Here is a 20,646-nt window from a genome sequence, read left to right on the forward strand (position 1 = left end):
GTTTTGCACAATCCTTTACTTCATCAGCTTATATAGTTCATGTTCTGTGTTTCGTCTGAAACTCTGTGCTTGTGTTGCTGCTGCAAGTGGGTAACAGTATTTCATGTACTTCTGGATATGAGAATAAATTCAATTTGACTTGACTTGAGGGCTAGCATGGACTCAGTGAGGCAAAAGATTTTCTTCTGTATTAAATAGACCCAAGCGCAAGATTACACAGACTTGCTAGGGTTAAACGAAAATAGGAATTTTATTAACAAAACAGTTCTTGGATAACTCAGCCAGAACTACACTAGGCAAGGATCGAGATGACCGAGCAAATAAGAAGGGGCTAGCACTGTCCCTCTAAGTACACTCGCGGGCATGAAAGAATCTGTGCCCAGCTGATAAAACCTGAGACTAATTACAAATTAACAAGTAACAATTCTAAGAGATGAAAGTCCACGGATACTTAATTAGGCACATGAAAAGTCTTGGAGAATTAATTGGAAGTAATCAGGGACAATTGCAAGTTAAATGTAAACTCGAGAAGACCAAACAAAAACACAAAATACTTGAAGTGCAACAATACGGATAATTATAATAAAACACAGAATACAAAAAAAACCCTGCAAAGATCTCAACCCTCAGAATACTATACTGACAACTCACAGTCATCATTTAACCAAGATTAGAGAAGCATGTATAAACTAAAAAACTGTGTAGCCACTTTATTAGTTACCTCCTGTACCTAATGAAGTGCCCACTGAGCGTATGATAAATGGCCTTCTGCTGTAGTAGCCCACCCACTTCAAGGTTTGACATATTGTGCACTCAAAGAAGCTCTTCTGCACACCATTGTTGTAATGCATGGTTACTTTCACCTTCCCATCAGCTTGAACCAGTCTGACCATTCTCCTCTGAACTCTCTCAATAACTAGGTGTTTTCACCCACAGACCTGACACTTACTGGATGCTTTTTGTATCTCACACCATTCTCTGTAAACTCTGGAGAATGAAAATCCCAGGGGACCAACAATTCCTGAGATCCTCAAACCGCCTCGTCAAGCACCAATAATCATTCCATGGTCAAAGTCACTTAGATCACATTTCTTACCCATTTTGATGCTTGGTCTGAACAACAAATTAATCCCTTTATCATGTCTGCACGCTTTTATGGACTGAGTTGCGGCCACACGATTGGCTAATTAGATATTCACATTTATGAGCAGGTGTACAGATGTACCTAAAATGGCACTGAGTGCATATTGTTATCTCCTTGCTGCTTGCGACAGCGGGTGCAAGAGCAAATGGGCTGTTATGCTTTGTGCGTAACTGTAGGAATACATAAGGCACTATGCTAATAGACCTCTCCCCTTTATATTATGTGCTACCATTGTGATTGGTGTTGGAGTACAGTGAGAGGCAGGGCCACCAGGATCTGAAAGCAACCAAGGAATGAAGGTGTGGTAACTATAAGGTGAAAACTTGGCAGAATCGTTTTTTTGTGGCAGCGCAGCATTATTGCTGAGCTCGCAAGTTAATACAGCCTCCTGGAATCACAGCAGGGAGGCTTAGATGAGCTGGACTTTGTTCTAACATTTGTGTCGCAGTTTTTAAAAACTTACGATTCCTGCTTGCCTTGCTGATAAGACGAACCTCTGATTCTCGTCAAGAAAACAAACCAGCCTTAATCAGGTACCAAAGACTTTAAACAGTATTTAATACTCTTTGATAGATTTTCTTGATGCCTGGGAGTTAAGGCACTATCTTGTGTAGTGTAGCAGAATTACTGACGGACTTCAGATGTGTTCTTCAGAAAGAATTGGTTTACTGGGATTCTACAAATAGTCTTGTTATGATAGGGACCAATGAACGATTTCATTCCTGGTCATTATCTAGCAATGCTTACTGAAACACATCGCTAAGTGTATATGTGCACTTAATGTGTGCCTGTTCTGTATGTGTGTGTTTACTGCATTTATGATTTTACACATATTGTGTGTATAATGTGTGAGTATATACATATTTGAACGTACACCCTTATGTTTCTACATGTATACAGTCGTCAGTTCCACTGCAAATTGTTTGAAGATGTACTTCATTGATTGCAATATGCTTTAGACTGTCCTAAGTTCTTGAGGACACCCTGTACAAATCCAAGTTTTTCTTTCTATCATATTTGTCTTGTACTGCTTTGGTAGCAGTCTAATAAATGAAGGGTGATGGAGGGTAAAAGGGAAGTCTTACTGTAGCTGTACAAGTATTGATACACTGCCTCTGGAGCACTGTGCAACCTTCTGGTCTTTTTTTAAAGAAGGATGTACCTACTTGCACTGAGGAGGTCAGAAAAGTTCCTCCAGGTTGATTCCTGTGATGAAGAAGGAAAGGAAAGACTGACTGGGTTGGTTTTTAGTCATTAGAGTTCAGAAGAAAGAATGGCGATTGATTGAAATGTGTAAGATTCTGATGGAGCTTTTCAAGGATGGACATAGAGAAGATGCTGAGGGTGGTGGAGCTTTGGGGCTGAGAAGGAGTTGAGCCCTGGGATAGATCAACCAGAAATGTTGAATGTCAGGACGGAGATGAAAGCGCTGTTGGACTACTCCTGCTCCCATTTCGTTGTGTGACTTTTTTATTTGTCCTGTTGTAAAGACTGTTGTCCATACTGTCAGGGAGCTTTTGGTGAAAGCCTGGAACATAAATCGGGTGAAATGAGAATTGCTGATGAGTTTCTAGTGACAGTAATGTACAGGATTACTATACTGCTCATTCTGTTAAACACCCTTGAAAAAAACATGTAAGGCATCACAGCCAGAGTTGGAAAGAAGAGAAACTTTCTGCAGAATGCCCCATTTCTCTTCATACTGCAAATTCACAGAACAATGTAACAAGCATTGCCTACATTGGCTTTTTGAGCAATTCAACATGCTATTTCTCTGCCCTTTTCTCATAAGCACGTAATATTTATTTCCCTTTCCAAGTGTGTATTAAATTTCCTTTTGGAAGTCACGTTTGCATCTTCTTCCACCACCTTTCAAACTGCATTCCACCTCGGCATGAAGTTTTTACACTTCATCTGACACGGTGTTTGGTGATGGCCCAAGTGCAGAGGGAGAGACACTGAAGCGGACTGGACAGCTCACAGAATTTTATTAAGAACTGCACAGAACAAAAGGAAAATGTAAATGCTTGGCCAATTATTTTATTGAAATAATACTGCTCCTTTAGAGAGTCAATCTAAGTTGTAATCCTCTTTCTATGGACTAAGGTAAACAGGGAGCATTGCCATTGCCGTGCTTTGGTCAAGACTCAACAAGACTGAAACAGAAGAACGGAAGTTAAATACAACCACAAAGAAACACTAATTGGCTGGACTATACATTCTCACGAGTGTGATTGCCAATTCCTTTCAACTGCCTGCCTGTGTGTGCACCTGCACACCACAGCAGAGTCTGTGCTGGTGACAGGGCCCCACCTCCCTAGTCTCAGCTCCTGAGGCACCAGAGACCTGCACCCACTAGAATTCCTGGATGAGAGACTTGGGCAGGATGTCACAAACTGGAACCCAAGAACATACGCCTCTGGGCCATACCCCTTCCAATCCACGAGGTACTGGACCCTGCCTTGCACCCCGCAAAATATAAGAAGCCACTGCACAGGATAGAGCACAGACCCATCCACCAAGTGGGGAGGAGGGAAAGGGGACTGACTGGGAAGTGAGAGAAAGTCACTGGCTTGAGCTGGGAAACATGGAACACTGGGTGAATCTCAATTGATGATGGTAGGTGCAATCTACATGAGACCTTGTTAATAGCCTTGACCCCTCTGAATGGTCCCACATAGCATGGGGCCAAATTGTGGTTCTCAGTCCTTAAAGGAACATTTCTAGACACCAGCTAGACTTTTTCCCCTGGCTTGAGAGGCCTCACTTCTTAGCATAGCCAATCATCCTGCTGGGCATAATGTTTCTGAGTGCGCAGCAGAGAGGCCCTGGCCCATCTTCACACATGGTTGTAGCATTGGAGGAACTATTCAGCAGCAGGAACTTCCATGTCAATTTCTTGGTCAGGGAAGAGTAGAACTAGGGTACCTTGTGCATTCAAATGGAGACATGCCAGTGGAGGATGACTGGAGGTTATTGTGGGCAATCTCTTCCCAAACCAGTTGGGAGCTCCAGGTCATGGGGTTGGAAGAGGCAAGGCAGCGCAGGTTTGTCTCCAGTCCCTGATTCACTTTCTCAGTCTGGCTGTTAGATTGGGAGAGGAAACCAGACAAAAGTTTAGCTGTGGCTCCTAAAGAAGAACAGAAAGCCTTTCAGAAACGGGATGTGAAACTTGGCCCTCGATCAGACACTATGTCCTGTGGGAACATATGATGAACCATGAGGGTACAAGTCTCATGAGTCAACACTAGCTTAGGAAGAGCAATGAAGTGGGCAGCCTTGGAAAATTGGTCCACAACTACAAGAATAGTAGTGTTCCCATCTGTCAGAGGTAGAACAGTGATGAAATCCACTGAGAGGTGGGATCAAGGGTGGTGAACCACAGGTAGCGGGTAGAGCAGACCAGCAGAGCGCTGACGTGACACCTTGTTCCGGCCACAGGAAGGGATATGCTGACAGGGGCTTGAACTGGACTCAGACAAGAGACAGGCATGTCGATCCCCACTCTCAGAGCACCTTTAGGTACCAATTGATTTGTGGGTTGTGTCTAGATAGGGATGGCCAAGCACAAGTGGCAGTTCAGCTGAATTAGCAAGTAGAAGGAGAGCAGTTCCCCGTGGTTGCCTTCTAACACAAGTTGGAGGTGTACTGTGGAAAGGTGGATCCTGTCATAGAGTCAGTGTTGTTGCCTTATGGTTTGATGTTTCATAAAATACAGAACTCAGAATAATACTGCACTATAAGGGCCTTTGGGGCCCATGATGCTGTACGACCTTTTAACCTGCTCCATGATCAATTGCCCTTCCCTTCTAAATAGCCCATAATCCTCCAAGTTTCTTCATCATTCAGATGAGATAAAACCATGCCCCCTATTTTGTACAAGGCAATGGCGACGCCGCAATTGGAATATAATGTTCAGTTTGGCTACCTTACTAAAAGAAAGATACTATTAAGCTGGAAAGAGTGCAGAGAAGATTTACAAGGATGTGGCCCAGTCTTGAGGGTTTGAGTTACGGAGGGAGACAAGTGGGCTTGGACTTTATTCATTGGAGCATGGGGGAATTGATGGTGATATTGTAGAGATGTATAAAATTATTGAAGGGCATAGATGGCGTGAATGTAGAGTAATTCTTTCTCCAGGATTGGGGAATCGAGAAGCAGAGGACATTAGTTTAGGGTGAGAGGGGAGACACTTAATGAGAACCGAAGGGGCAAATTTTTCACGAAGAGGATAATCCATATGGAATAAGCTACCAGAGGAAGTTGAAGCAGGTATATTAACAACATCTAAAAGGCATTTGGACAGGAATATGGATAGGAAAGGCTTAGAAGGATATGGGTTAAACATGAGTAATTACTGAATTACCTGAATTAGAAACCTTGGTCAGCAGGGACCAGTTAGGCCAAAGAGCCTGTTTCTGTGATGTACGACTCTATGAATCTACTATTTTAATAAAAGATCACAAGGCATATTTCAGAGGAGAGCAGGGTGGGCTCTCTCCCACATCCATTTTTTAATCTTCAGCAAAGCAACTATACCAGGTTATTGGTTATTATATGTGGGATGGACTTTCAAAGAAATGTGATTGAGATGAAGAGAAAGCAGCAAGAGTAATAGTAATATTTCTATACATTGCTCTGATTTCCGGAAGTCAGTAGGCATATTTCTTCCCTGAATACAATCTATTGCCATTCCCGGCACACCCAGAGAGAAATTATTTATCCTCTGTTAAAGATTGATCATTTAGTCAGTGTATTGCAGAAGAGAGACAAATATAGAAAGACCCTAAGTGTAACAGGGTCTTTATAGATGTGTAACAGGGAGCTGACAGTGAAATTTCTACTCATGCTGAATCAAGTCCAACAGTAAAGAGACTTAAGCACATATTTTAGTTGGAACTATTGCACCACGAGGGATGAAGTGAAGATAAATTGCTTCTGGGTGTGTTTAGAGTCAGCAACTGATTGTCTCCAGGTAACACATGGGTACAAAGGTCACCTTGGCAATAACCAGGGAGAAATGATCTGGACTTTCGCACCACATGGGAAAAGCCTCTCAGTGTTCTCAGTAACCCTTTGTCTGCCAACAATTACAATTATTCTGCTGTTGGAACTCAGCAAGTTGAGCATATTATCTTCGGGAGGAAAGGAATTGTTGACATTTCAGGTGAAAACTCTGCATCATATAGCCCATAACCCTCCATTTTTCTTTGTCATTCAGATGAGATAAAACCATTACCCCTGTAATGCACAAGGTGTTGGCGAGGCCACATTTGGACTATTATGTTCCATTTTGGTTACCTTGCTGTAGGAATGATGCTATTAAGCTGGAAAGTGTGCGGAAGAGACATATGGGATTTACATATATAATGATCCAAGAGTTCAATCTCCTGAACTCTCCCTCCACCCAAAACCTTTTGGAGACATACTTTGAATATAGGCGTGCTGATAAGCCTGCAAATTATGAGCTTCAAAGAAGAAAAATGCATGTTGCACTCCAATTGATACTCCCCTCCCAATTTTAGAAGGGTACACAATCAAGTTTAATGAAATTATTTCTTCCTGCCTAGATTTATTTCCCTCCTCAGTCCTCAGACTCTCACTGGCCTTTAGGTTTCACAAGGGGTGACTGCTCTTCCAGTACTCAAAATAGCAAATTTCATATACAAAGATCAACCAAGCTCCCTTGAGAACAATTTGGTATAGAAGACATTAATTGTCTTCTAGATGATAGCATCCTCACCTCTGAGTCAGTATATCTTGACGCGAAGCAGTGTTCACACAATCCAGTTTGCCCTCCAGTGAAAACACCAAGGGAAGATTATACAACTGGAAGACTTACTTTTCAGTTGCAATGTTAAACCTGACGTCCTTCTACCCTATAGAATTATTCAGAGAAGAGTCCTTCTTTTGTTCTGGCCAATATTTATCTCGCTGCCTGTGTATGAATACGTTGCTGCTTGTCAGACCTTGTTGCTCATCATTTGATTCCTACACTTACATGTGCTGTACTTCATCTTTTCTGGTGGTAAAATACTTTGATGAGTTGCTTAAAGTGTTTTGTGAGCACATGGTCATTCTGAATAACATTTGATGCAAATTATATCCTCACATCCAAGCCATGCTATTACAAATTGTTATCCGGAAGGGGTGGTTCGCAAGTTGCTGAAGCCTGTAAACTACGCAGAACTGATCCCACAACCTAAGGGCTTACATTCAAGGATTCTACAACTCATGTTCTCAATTTCTTTCTTTCAGTCTGTCCACCCATCTGTCTGTCCATTGTACTGTATTTGTGCAGTTTGTCTTCTTTTTCACATTGCCTGTTTGTGGGAAGTTTTTCATCAATTCTACTGTATTTCTTTGTTCTACTCTGAATGCCTGCAAGGAAATGAATATCAGGGTACTATGTTGGGACATACATGTACTTTGATAATACATTTACTTTGAATTTTGAACTTTGAAAAATACCTAGTGATTTAGAGAAGCTTAATGTAATTAAATAAAATCAACAGTTCCATGAAAGTAAATGATATTTCTCCAATTTGCTTGAGTTCTTTGAGATTGAAAGAAGAGGGGACTGCTAGGCTGAGCTGAAGTGGATTTTTGAAAGGCACTTGACAAAGTACAACATAAAAGGTTAATGTACAGGTTTGAATCATAAAAGATCTGGATAGCAGGGAAATGTCAGTGACCTCTTTGAACTGGAATATTACATTAAAGCTACAATGAAGAAAGGCCATTCAGCCCCTCCAGTTCCTATTGATGACTGAGCTTATGCGACCATTTCATATGACTGTGACACCTATTTCCTGACGTATCTCTGTGGAGAAGAACAAAAGAAATAAAGGTCAATGAAGAATATGGATTTATGAAATGATCCATCAATGATCCATTCAATATTTTGCAAAGAATGGTTGTCTAGTTAGGGAACAAATGAAAAGAGCAATAAATAGAGAGAATGAAAACATTTATCTAGGCTGTGAGCATGAGGAAAGCCTCCATCAAAAAGTATTCCATGTTTTCTCTTGCTGGATCTCCCTGCTTTTATTGTTTAGGAAAGAGAATGTAGAGAGGAACAGAAATCTGAAACTTGTGTTGAACATAAGACATTAGGCTATTCGGCCCACTGAGTCTGCTCTGCTATTCCTTATGACTGATTTATTATTCCCGTCAACCCCATTCTCTCCCCAACCCCCATCTCCCCAGGGTTTGATCAATTTAAGCACTGGGCCGAGTTGGAAAGGTCAGGTACAGGCTGAATCATGATGATGGGGCTCAGGCCTGAGAATGTATCGAAGTGGCAAATGGTCTGGATCTGAGAGAGAGGAACAGTCCGAGAGACGGGCTGGTTCAGCTCGTTGCTCCGCGAGATTTACTTCTTTCTGCAAAGAACAAAAACTGCAGGGATGACTGACTCTGTAGATATGGTCTCACTTTCGCCAGTTTCAATTGTTTGCCCCATCTTTTTCCCCTGCACATTGTGTGTTGGACCGTCTTCTTTTTTAAAATGGGTCCTATTGGGTTTCTTTGTTTTGTGGTTGCCTGTATGGGGACGTATCTCAAGGTTATATGCAGTATTTGATAATATTACTTTGATGCCCTTACTAATTAAGAACCTATCTACCTTGGCTTTAAATACCCAATGACTTAGCCTCCACAGCCACCTGTGGCAATGAATTCTGCCAATTCACCACCTTCTTCTGAAAGAAATTCCTCCTTATCTTTTTCTAAATAGACATTCTTCTACTCTGAGGCTGTGCCTTCTGGTCCTAGACTCCCCCACCATAGGAAATATCCTCTCCACATCCACTTAATCTACATTTTTCAATATTTGATAAGTTTCAATGAGATCCTTCCCTCATTCTTCTAAACTCCAGTGAATATAGGCCCAGAGCCATCATATGCCCCTCTCGCTGTATTTACTCAAAATCTAGAGATATTGAAGCATCTCAATCCGAAACATCATCTGTCCTTTTCCCTCTATAGATGCTGCCTGACCCGCTGAGATCCTCCAGATCTTTGCGCATTGCTCCAGATTGCCATCTCTTGCGTCTCTGCCATGTTGAGCTAGATTTACTAGTATTGTCTCCAGGGCAACCTGAGTTGAGCAATAAATGTTGACCTTGCTAGCAATATCCATATCCTGAAGATAACAAAGATAACATTTACTGCTGCTGTTTTCAAATATTTCTTAATTGAGAGCTGGAGCTGAAACCTTCTCAATGGAAAATCAATATAATGGAAGAAGTTTGTCAGCATGAGCTATAATGGCATCTTTACCAATGATCCCCTTCATCACTCACTCTGAACTATAGCAAAATAGCATTTTATTTCTCTCAACTCTCCTTGTAAACATCTGTGCTATTTTGTGGCTGCACATAGAATGTAATCTGGCTTCCAGTAGGAACTGGGTTTGTTATTCCTTTCTGTGCCTTGTGGCACATCATACAGCAACCTTGCCATTTATTTAGCATTTTGGCATTTTTTATATGAGGCTGAGTTGCTAGCTCGATGCTCAACCCAGCATGGATGGAAAGCGTCCAAGGAACCGGTTAGATTCGAACCTGGGACCACTCTCCTCAAAGTCCACTACACCAGTGGTTGGCTACAACTGGGTAAACTGCAACAGTATGCCTAGACTGGAGGGGTATCTTATACCATACCTTATGTGTGGTGGCCTATTTATTAGGTACTTCCCATACCTAATAAAGTGGCCACTGAGTTTATATTTGTGGTTTTCTGGTGCTGTAGCCCATCCACTTCAAGGTTCAACATGTTGGGAGTTCAGAGATGCTCTTTTGCACACCACTGTTGTAACACATGGTTATCTGAGATACTGTCATCTTCCCGTCAGCTTGAACCAGTGTGGCCACTCTTCACTGACCTCTCTCATTAACAAGGCATTTTTGCCCACAGAACTGTCGCTCACTGAATGTGTTTTTTGTTTTTTCACACCATTCTCTGTCAACTCCAGAGACTGTTGTGCGTGAAAATCACAGGAGATCAGCTGTTTTTGAGATGCTTAAAACTCCCTGTCTGAACAGCAACTGAACCTCTTTACCGCATCTGCAAACTTTTATGCTTGAGTTGCGGCCGCATGATTGGCTGTTTATATATTTGCATTAGCGAGAAGGTGTACAGGTGTACCTAATAAAGTGTATTTCACAACTTTCAAAATTGGATTGGTGTCCTAAACCCTGAGAGGATAAGAATTACAACTTGGATTTGGCTGTACACACACTGTCCCAGTTACAGTGGGTAACAGCTAATTAGGGTCTTAGAGCCATAAAACATTACAGTTTGGATATATGCCCTTTGGCCCAACTAGTCCATGCTGCCTATGGTGCCCACCCAGCTCGATCTAATTTTCTGCATTTGGCCCATATCCCTCTAAACCCAACCCTCCATGTACCTATCTAAGTGCTTCTTCAGTGATAACATTGTACCTACTTCAACCATTTCAACTGGCAACTCATTGCACCTACTCATCACCCTCTCCCTGAAAAATATGTCCCTCAGCCCCTTTTAAATCTTTCCCCTCTCACCCTAAATCTGAGCCCCCTATTTTTAGATTCTCTGTCCTGTGGAAAAAGTCAATTATCATCCTCCTTATTTGTGACTCTCATAATTTTAAACTTTTCTATAAGGACATCCCTCATTCTGCTGTGTTCCAAGGAATAAAGACCCAGCCAGGCCAACCTGTCTCTATAACTCAAGCCCTCTGGTCCTGGTCACATCCTCTGAAAGTTCCATAGCATTGGCAAATGAGTTTACAGTAAAATGAAAGACATGCTTGGAATTTTTTTGTAGGTGAGTTATTCTTTACAGCCACAAACCCATTGTAGGTGACATATATGTATGTACTCTGATAAATTTTACTTTGAACTTCAAGTGCACCTAATGAAGTGACCACAGGAAAACCAAGTGTGGTCTTCTGCTGCTGTCCCTCCATTTCTGAGGCTTTATGGCAGTTAGCAAACAACCTTGAGATGCATTACCACCACCTTCTAAACAGAGTGTAGGTCAGGATATCTAAATCCTATTTACTTGCATCAAATTCTATGAAGAAGACCTGTATTCTGAAAATGGTGCAATATTCCATTATTCCACTTGAGATGCGCTGGTGCTGAATAAACGGGACTCATTGCTTCCAGTAGAAGAGAGAAATCGAGGCTGACAAGAGTTCACACTGAATGAAACCTGGAGCTATTATTGTGTTTTCTGGTAGATAGTTTTTGTAAGTGTTTTCTTTTTGTTATTTTCGCTAATTTTACTAAGTTTGATTTTTGACTCACCTAACAAACACCCTTGCGCTGACGACTCCAGCCATTTTTTTCCTGATCGTAACCCATGTATCTAACACACTGGTAATGTTAAGTTGTATTTTATTCACTGATAACTTTAAAATCAACCACCCCCTCTCTTCATTATATGTTAGACACCTCACCAGTACATGCTCAACCATTTTCAGTTGTTTATAATACTCACACCTCCCATTATTGGGTTTCTTTATCACAAACTTTATTTGATTTTATTCTGGGTGCTATTTCCTTATTGTTTTGAACTATATAATTGATATGTTTATTTTGCACTATATTAATCTTCATTTTGCTATTGGGTTTTTGCTTGTAGTGGTTGTAGAAATGCGTTAAAATATCAATTAAAAAATAGAGTACTGTTTAACTCTCTGTGCCCAAACCTCACTCAATCTGGATATTATCACCTCCTCCCTCGCTGAATCTCTTGACCATATCTGCATGCTTTTTTTTTGTATTAAGTTGTTGCCACATGATTAGATATTTACATTACCGAGCTGGTGTGTAGGTGTACCTAACAAAATGGCCGCTGAATCTATATGTACAGGTCAATGGAAAGTTACTTGCAGATCATGTAAGTAGCATTCACAATAAAAACATAAATTAAACCAATTATACAATTTATATAACAAGTGAAGCACAATTAGAGCAAAAAAAAACATTCAAAGTCCATTTAGTGCAAAATAATCAAAGTGGTCATAGTGTTGTTAAACTGCAGTGATTCCAGTTGATTCAGGAACCGAATATTTGCAGGGAAGTAATTGTTCTTGAACCTGGTAGAGTGGGACTTCAGGCTTCCGTACTTCCTGCAGGATGGGCACTGCGAGAAGATAGTATGGGCTGGATGGTGAGAAGTTTTGAGGCTGATGATGATCAGTATACCAGCCAATGGGAGTTAATTCAGATCTATATTCCCTGCACTAGGCATCAATGCAGATCTGAATTCTGGGCATTAGGCATCAACACTGATAAATGTACATACATTGAGATGAACTGGAGGCTGTGGGCCTAATGTCCATGAGTTTGAGAGTCTGGCCCGATGGTGGCCTATCCTGTGGTTGGGGGGGGGGGAGTGGGTGTATGTTGGGTAGGTGGGAAATGGGCTTGTTTTGCTATTGTTTTGTTTTGTTGCTGCTTGTCTTACTGAATATCATGAGCATGTTGTGTTGGCGCTGGGATGTGTGGTGATACTCGTGGGCTGCCCCCAGCACATCTTTTGGTGTGTTGGTTGTTAAAGCAACTGGCACATTTTCTGAATGTTTTGATGTTCGTGTGATAAATAAATCTGACTCTAGAGTTGATTCAATCACTACACCATCGAGTGAGGGCTAATTTTAAACACTGTACCTGTTCATGGAATTGAATTCAGAACAATATAACAGCAGTGGGAATCAATCAGAATATCTGGTGGTCAAGTGGATTGAGGTGATGATTGAGTTTAAGTTAATGCCTACTCTAGGTTTCACCCTCGTTTGTATGTATCATACTGATTTAGTTTGCCATTTCCCGAGGAACTCATGCTTAAGGACGGTTCACAGGATGGCTTGCTCAGTTATATACATTAATACATTCATAATGTAAGTAAAAAGCCATAATTGTGTGGCGGTTCCTTCAGGTTGTTATAGCCGGGGGTGGTATTGGGGATAAGCTCCCACTATCTATTAAGTACTCCCAATGGTGTGCATCTCAAATAGCCTCTGACAACCAAGTCCAGCTCCTGGCTTTCACCTGTGGCCTAGCTACAAGGCTTAGTGGAACTGTTTCTATTGACAGGAGAAGGGTCAAAGGTGGGTTACTGGCATCTCGAAAGCAGTCACTTTGGGCTGACGGGGCTCTTCACCTGTGGTTGGCAGCTCATTTAGGAAAAGGAAAACTCTGATCTCAAACCTCCGCTGCCTTGCGGCTGTACCCACTCGTGGGAAGGCTTTGGGAGTAAACCCCAAGGAAAAATCTGGAGTTGGAGTCCCTAAGGCACTCCTACATTGAGTTCAATCCTTACTAGCAACTCTTGCAATGTCGCTGGTGCCAGACTGTATCAGTCTCTGCTGTTCCATTCGATTCATCAGTGTATGGAGAGGGGGAGACTTCTGCATGGGTAACAGCTTGCTCTCCATATTGTACTGCCCTGGTTTGCATATCATATAGGCAGCTGAGATGTAAAATCCGTGGTTGGATCCAACTAATGGAGGGTCTCAAAGATAGTGTAGACTGCTATAAAGGGCAGTGTGTCAGACTGGTGCTGTTTAAAAGCTAGATTGTAAATGCACCACCTGACATGTTTCACATGAACCTCCTAATCAAATGTTGATCACATTGAGATAGGGACTTATGCAACTTTTCACTTTTAATGCAGTATAAAACCACGGGGATTGAGAATGCAAACTTTGCATCAAAGGCTATCAGAAATTATGTTTGTTCCACTATCACTATAGTGAACAAGTACTTCCTATTTACTTCAGCTATGTTAGATACTGTCGATTTATCAATTAGTTTTGGAATTGCCTGAGGTTTGCATCCCTTGTCTGGTTTAATGGACTTAAGAATACTGGAAATGTGATCTGAGATTCAAACTGAGATGTGGGTAGGGGCTCTGGAGAAAGAACTCTCATCAGAATCAGGTTTATTTTCACTGATGCAAGTTGTGAAATTTGCTTTTTTATGGCAAAAGTATAGTGCAAGCAAAATAAATAAGTCACAATAAAACACAGTATTATTTATTGATAATATTATTAGCACAGTTTGTTGCCTATTGCACATTGGTTGTTGGTCTTTGTGTGTAGTTTTTCACTGATTCTAATGCATTTCTTTGTTCTACTGTCAATGCCTGCAAGAAAATGAATCTCAGGGTGACATATATGCTGACATATATAATAAGTACTTTGATAATAAATTTACTTTGAACATTGAACATAAAGAAATAAGTAGTGCAAAAGCTGAATAGTATCTTCCTTGGAGAGGAGTACATTCGACGTTTTGGGCTGAGACCAGGACCCTTCATCAGGACCCTTCAGCCCAAAACATCAACTATACACTTTTCCATTGATGCTGCCTGGCCTTCTGAATTCCTCCAGCATTTTATGGGTGCTACTTGGATTTCCAGCAAGAGATTTTCTCTTGTTTGTATCTCTCTGCATTATCTTTAAACTCCTGCAGCTCTCCTCAAGCCCTTCATACTGATGCATTAGCCTACTTCAAGGTCAATCTAACTCTTCCTTGCCACATAGACCATTGTTCCTTCATCTATGTGCCTATCTAGGAGTCTCTTAAAATGCCCGAATGTACAAGGTATCTGCTTCTACCATCACATCTTCTTGTAATACAGTTATAGTATATTATCTCCTTATAGTCATGCCCCTTGTATTAGCTACTTTCATCCTGGGGATCAAAAAGATTAGCTTTATTTGTCACAAATTTTGTGCTTTAAGCTGTGGAGAACAGGGAGGAGATCGAGAAAACAAGGGAATATCTGGGAAAGGTTGGAGGCCAATGTTGTCCAGCAATACATTGTTTGTGGGGCTATCTAATTCACTGATGAATGATGGCAGCTACAGAGAGAAAAAAGGCGAAGAGAATTTGCCAGAGCGATGAGGGTTAGAACACTGCAGATGCTGAAAATCTGAAACAAAAAAATTGCTGGAAATACTCAGCAGGTCAGACAGCATCCGTTGAGAAGTCAAAATCTGATGTTTCAGGTGAACAGCATTGTAGCAAAACTGGCTAGTTGGACACAAACAGGAGAGGCTGGTTATCTGAAATTTGAATTCAGTATTACCTCTTAGTATAACAATTTGCTTCCTGAGGAACTGAAGTATTGATGCACAAGCTTATATTAGGCCATAAGATAAGATATAGGAGCAGAATTAGGCCATTTGTCCCATCATGTCTGTTCTGCCATTTCGTCATGGTTGATTCAAATTTCCTCTCAACCACAATCTCCTGCCTTCTTTTTATATCCCTTCATGCCTCGACCAATCAAGAATCTGTCAACCTCTGCCTTAAATATGCATAAAGGCTTGGCTTCCACAAAAACCTGTGGCAAAGAATTCCACAGATTCACCATTCTCTGGCTAATGAAATTCTTTCTCATCTCCGTTCTAAAAGAATGCCCCTCTATTCTGAGGCTGTGTCCTCTGGTTTTAGACTCTCCCACCATAGAAAACACCTTCTTCACACACACTCTGTCAAGGCCTTGCACCATTTTATTGGTTCCAATGAGGTCACCCCTCATTCTTCTGAATTCCAGTGAATACTGGCCCAGAGCCATCAAACGCTCTTCATATGACAAGCCATTCAATTCTGGAATAATTTTTGTGAACTTCCTATGAACTCTCTCCAGTGTCAGCACATCCTTTCTAAGATATGGGGCCCAAACCTGCTCACAATACTCCAAGTGAGACCTCACCAGTGCTTTACAAAAGTCTCAACATTACATCCTTGCTTTTATATTCTAGTCCTCTTGAAATGAATGCTAACATTGCATTTGCCTTCCTCACCACAGAGTCAACTTGGCAAAGTAATCTTTAGGGAATCCTGCACAAGGTCTCCCAAGTCCCTTTGTACTTCAGTTTTTTGTATTTTCTCTCCATTTAGAAAATAGTCAATCCTTTTATTTTTTCTACTGAAGGGCATGACCACACACTTCCTGACACTGTATTCCATCTGCTATTTTTTTGCCCATTCTCGTAATCTGTCTATGTCCTTCTGTAGCCTCTCTACTTCCTCAAATTAGCTGCCCCTTCCACTTATCTTCATGTTGTCTGCAAACCTTGCAACGAGGCCATCAATTCCATCATCCAAATCATTGACATGTCACATAAGAGGAATCGGTCCCAACACAGACCCCTGTGGAACACCAATCGTCAGCAGCAGCCAGCCAGAAAAGGCTCTTTTTATTCCCACTATTTGTCTCTTGCCAATCAGCCATTGCTTTATCTGTGCTAGGGCTTCATTGAACATTGTAGGAGGTCAAAGAAAGATTGGTTGGAGTGGGAATGGGATGGAGAATTGACAGGCAATTGAAAGCCCAGTATCTGTCCTGTGGAGTGAAGGAGCTCTCAAAGTGATCATCCAATCTATGGTTGGTTTCTGCAAGTACTGCAGACCATCCTTTCAATATCCAAAAAAAAGCACACACACTAGACTGAAAGAAGGGAATTGCTGCTTCATCTGGAATGACTGCTATGCGAGGACATGTTCTCAATCCTGTCATGGATATTACCTTGTTCTCTCACCTTTTCACATCTGGTGAAGGGCTTGTCTGTTTGTTCGTTACATGCCATGCTTTATGATGTAGGTGATAACAATCTTTCTATGACCATGATTGTTCTTGACAAATTCTACAAAAGTGGATTGCCATTGCCTTCTCCTGGGCAGTGTCTTTACAAGATTGGCTGCCTGAAGTCAGTGTCAGATAACTGGGACATGTGATATGCACCAGCTGTTCATATGACCACCACCTGCTCCCATGGTTTCTCAAGACCCTGATCGGGGGGTGGGGGTGTAAACAGGTGCAATACATTGCCCAAGAGTGAGCTACAGGATAGCTGAGGAAAGGAGTGCCTTTGGTAGAGACATATCTCCTGCTGCCCGAGGGTGAAAGGTTAACAACCTGAAATACTGGTTTACTTTTCCTTTATTTATTTAGAGATACAGAGCGGTGACAGGCCCTTCCGGCCCAATGAACCTGTACCACCCAATTACACCCATGTGACCAATAAGCCTACTAACTCATACAGTACATCTTTGGGATGTGGGAGCAAGCCAGAGCATCCAGAGGAAACCCACATGGTCACAGGGAGAATGCACTATTTCCTTTCAGACTGCTGAGGGAATTGAACCCAGGCCGCTGATGCTGTAATGCAGTTATGCTAACCACTACACTGCTGTGGTGAACTACATATACCTGTCTGGACACACCACCCCCCCTGCTGACTGCTCCTGTGGCTCCTCCCACTGACCGTGGCTCCTCCCATGGACCCCGGTATAAAGGCAATTGGGGACACCGCCCCGGCTTCAGTCTCCAGGATGCAGTGTGGTGGTCATTTGCTGCTTGTTTGTTCTTCCAGCCAATAAAAGCCTATATCTCACCTCACGTCTCCAAGAGTTATTGATGGTGCATCAGCTACCACGTCGCTAATGCAGTTTTTCACTCCATGGATGCTGTTGAGCTGCAGAGTATTTCTAACATTTTGCATCATATTTTAGATTTCCAAATTGTGCATTCTTTTCAACATTTTGGAGCTGCTTAACATTAGTGATCCTGAATCTGTGGTGGTGGTCGCTTCAGGAAAACCCTGAGGTACATTATCCACTTGGCACTTCTCATTGAAATCAGGTTTGAAAACAATACACTTACTAAATATTGGAAGGCTCAGACAGAGTGGACATGGAGAGGGTATTTCCTATCATGACTGAGTCTAGGATTAGAGGGCACGGCCTCAGAATAGAAGGATGTCCCTTTCAAACAGAGATGAGAGGGTATTTCCTTCGCCAAAGGGTGGCGAAGCTGTGGGATTTATCATCACAGAGTACAGCAAAGACCAAGTCTTGGCTATATTTAAAGCAGAGGTTGATAGGTTCTTGATTAGTAAGTGTATCAAAGGTTATTGGGAGAAGACAGGACAAAGGTGTTGAGAGGGAAAGTAAATCAGCTATGACGGAGTGGCAGAGCAGACATGATGGGCTAAGTAGCCTAATTCTTCCCCTATGTCTTACGGTCTTATGGTATTATGGTATTAAGGTCTTAACTTTTTAACCTAAAACTGAAGTTACAGATCTTCAGAATTCAATTCAAATTCTGAATTCATGATTTATTTAGTTTATTTAGCAATACAGCATGGAGCAGGCCATTCTGGCCCTGCGAGCAACCCCCGACAATCCCAATTTAACAGTAACCTAATTGTGGGACAATTTACAATGACCAATTAATCAAACTGGTACATCTTTGGACTGTGGGAGGAAACTGGAGCACCCGGGGAAAACCATACATTCCCTGGGGAGGATGTACAGACTCCTTACAGAGGGCACTGGGATTTGGTGTCCCATTGTGCTAACTGCCCCTTTGATTATTTAGTGTCATTTCCAGTTCACAAGCGTAAAGGGGAATGAAATAATTGTTACTCCAGTTCTGATGCAGCACAGAAGTAGCACAATAAGATAACTCAATAATAAAGAACAGAATAAATATAAATACATAAGATAGCTTATATACGCAGATTGATTGTATGCCTATAAAGTGACGCTCGGCACAGAAGTGTGTGTACATAAGATGACTGGCAGGAAATTATGAAGTTGTATTGCGGAGTAGACAATGCAAGATGTGCTATTGATTCAGCTTTCTGACATTGACAAAGCATGCCCACAATGCTCGGCAGAACATAACAAGCAACAAAAAAAAAACAACAAAACAAGCCCCTTTCCTGCCTCCCTCCCACCCATCTACGTACACATGGAGAGTCCTCCAACTCCAGCACAGTCTTGCAGCCTTCAGCACAGTCCAGCAGTCCCCAGTCTCCAGGGTTTAGCTATTGGGCTTTGACGACTGGACTTGCAATTGATCATAGGCCTCTGATCTTCAGTTTTGGCCCCTGTTCTAGCCAACGAAGGGACCTCGAACACAAGATGAACTGCGCTAACTGACTGGTCCTTGTGCCTCATCTTGAGTGATGGAGTTAAGCTCATTAAACCTGGAAGCTAGCCAATTGGAGCTGGCTTATAAACCTTCTGGCTTAACTCCCCTTGTTTTACATCCAATGCAACGTCCTCCAACAAATTTAAATTTCCTCTCTTCTGCTTCTGAAGTCAGGTTGATACTGAGTTCAGGCCAAACTGCTTCTGTAGAAACAGTGAACTCTGGATCTGAGTTTTGTGCTTCAACCTTGTTATTTCATGTCCAATTAAAGTGGGATAATTAGGAACTGAAAGGTAAGTTGGTCTTAACACTAATGTTTAATCTTTCATGCCAGATCTCAGATCCATCCAAAACTGTCATGTCCTCTTTAATCTTAGTAGGGCTGCAACATGTTATTGAAATAATACTGGGTCGGATTAGTGAATGAGGGTTTATTTATGGAAACACAACTTGTTGCCAAACAGTGCAGGTACATAGGTTAGAGCTGAAAATTATTGCCTGACACTGCAGCTGGCCCATGTTCAAAAAGTCACTCCCATGAAGGTTGAGTGGTACTGTGAAATGGCTACAGTACCAGTAGTGTGATCGCTTGGGTCCAGTGTAATGTTCTCTTGAGGGAGCCATTCCCTGAGGGAATAATCTATTGTGTCCATTGGTAGGTCCTTGGGTGGCTTGAGAGGCTGATTCAGGATCCACATGTTCTCATGCAGTGTGGGCAAGAGTGAGTTGTGGCTGTCGTTAATGGTTGAGTCTTCTGGTTGTTCACTCTCTCCTTTCATGACTGCTGTTTGTTTTCTGCAGCACAAAGGAGGCCATGTAGTGCAGCTCCTTGGTTTTCTGCCAGGTGTATCTACTGAGTGCAGTTTCTTCCCAGTTTTCAGATGTAATGTTGAATTTGTGTCACTTTGGATACTGCTGGGAGGGGAGGGGATGAGCTACCAGGTCACAGCTGCAGTCAGGCCAGTGGCACCGTAGCTGGATCTGAGGTCTATCAGGAAAGGGTAAAATCAGGTAGATTGATCAGGACAGGAAACTTGTAGTTATGGGGGCAGACAAGAGATTCTGTGACTACGAAAGGTACACCATGTCAGTGTGTTGCCTCCCAGGTGCTAGGGTCCAGGATGTCTCGGAGCAGCTGAGGAATATTCTCAAGAGGCCAGATGTCGTGGTATATCTGGCAAAGAGAGTTAAGAGGCCTTACGCAGGGAGTTAGGGAAGAGGCTGAAGAGCAGGACCTCTGCTCTTATTCCCAGTAACATGTGCTAGTCAAGGCAGGAATGGGATGTGTGCAGGCCTCCGTTAATCTCGATAAACCATGGATTTGCGCCTTGAAGACCGGCAGACCCAAGCTGCAAGTCTGCCCTCTCCACACCACCAATGTTGTCCAAGGGAAGGGCATTAGGACTCATACAGCTTGGCACCGATGTCATCGCAAAGCAATGTGTGGTTAAGTGCCTTGCTCAAGGACACACACGCAGCCTCAGCCAAGGCTCGAACTAGCAACCTTCAGATCACTAGATGAACGCCTTAACCACTTGGCCACGCGCCAACAC

At 42.2% G+C, this 20,646-nt stretch overlaps 1 protein-coding gene across 5 annotated transcripts in view; it reads left to right on the forward strand.

The window, feature by feature from the left end:
* The first annotated feature begins 1,525 nt into the window (after nt 1-1,525).
* eps8l3b (EPS8-like 3b) overlaps nt 1,526-20,646 on the forward strand; it is an 85,253-nt gene continuing 66,132 nt past the window's right edge. The window contains exon 1 of one of the 5 annotated variants that reach the window (XM_059950223.1): nt 1,526-1,677. The gene's annotated coding sequence lies outside the window, so the exon portion shown is untranslated. The remainder of the gene's footprint in view (nt 1,678-20,646) is intronic. The other 4 variants (XM_059950226.1, XM_059950224.1, XM_059950225.1 and 1 more) reach the window with 4 other exon arrangements.

Source organism: Hypanus sabinus, chromosome 25 (assembly GCF_030144855.1).
Source record: "Hypanus sabinus isolate sHypSab1 chromosome 25, sHypSab1.hap1, whole genome shotgun sequence".
Lineage (NCBI taxonomy): Eukaryota > Metazoa > Chordata > Chondrichthyes > Myliobatiformes > Dasyatidae > Hypanus > Hypanus sabinus.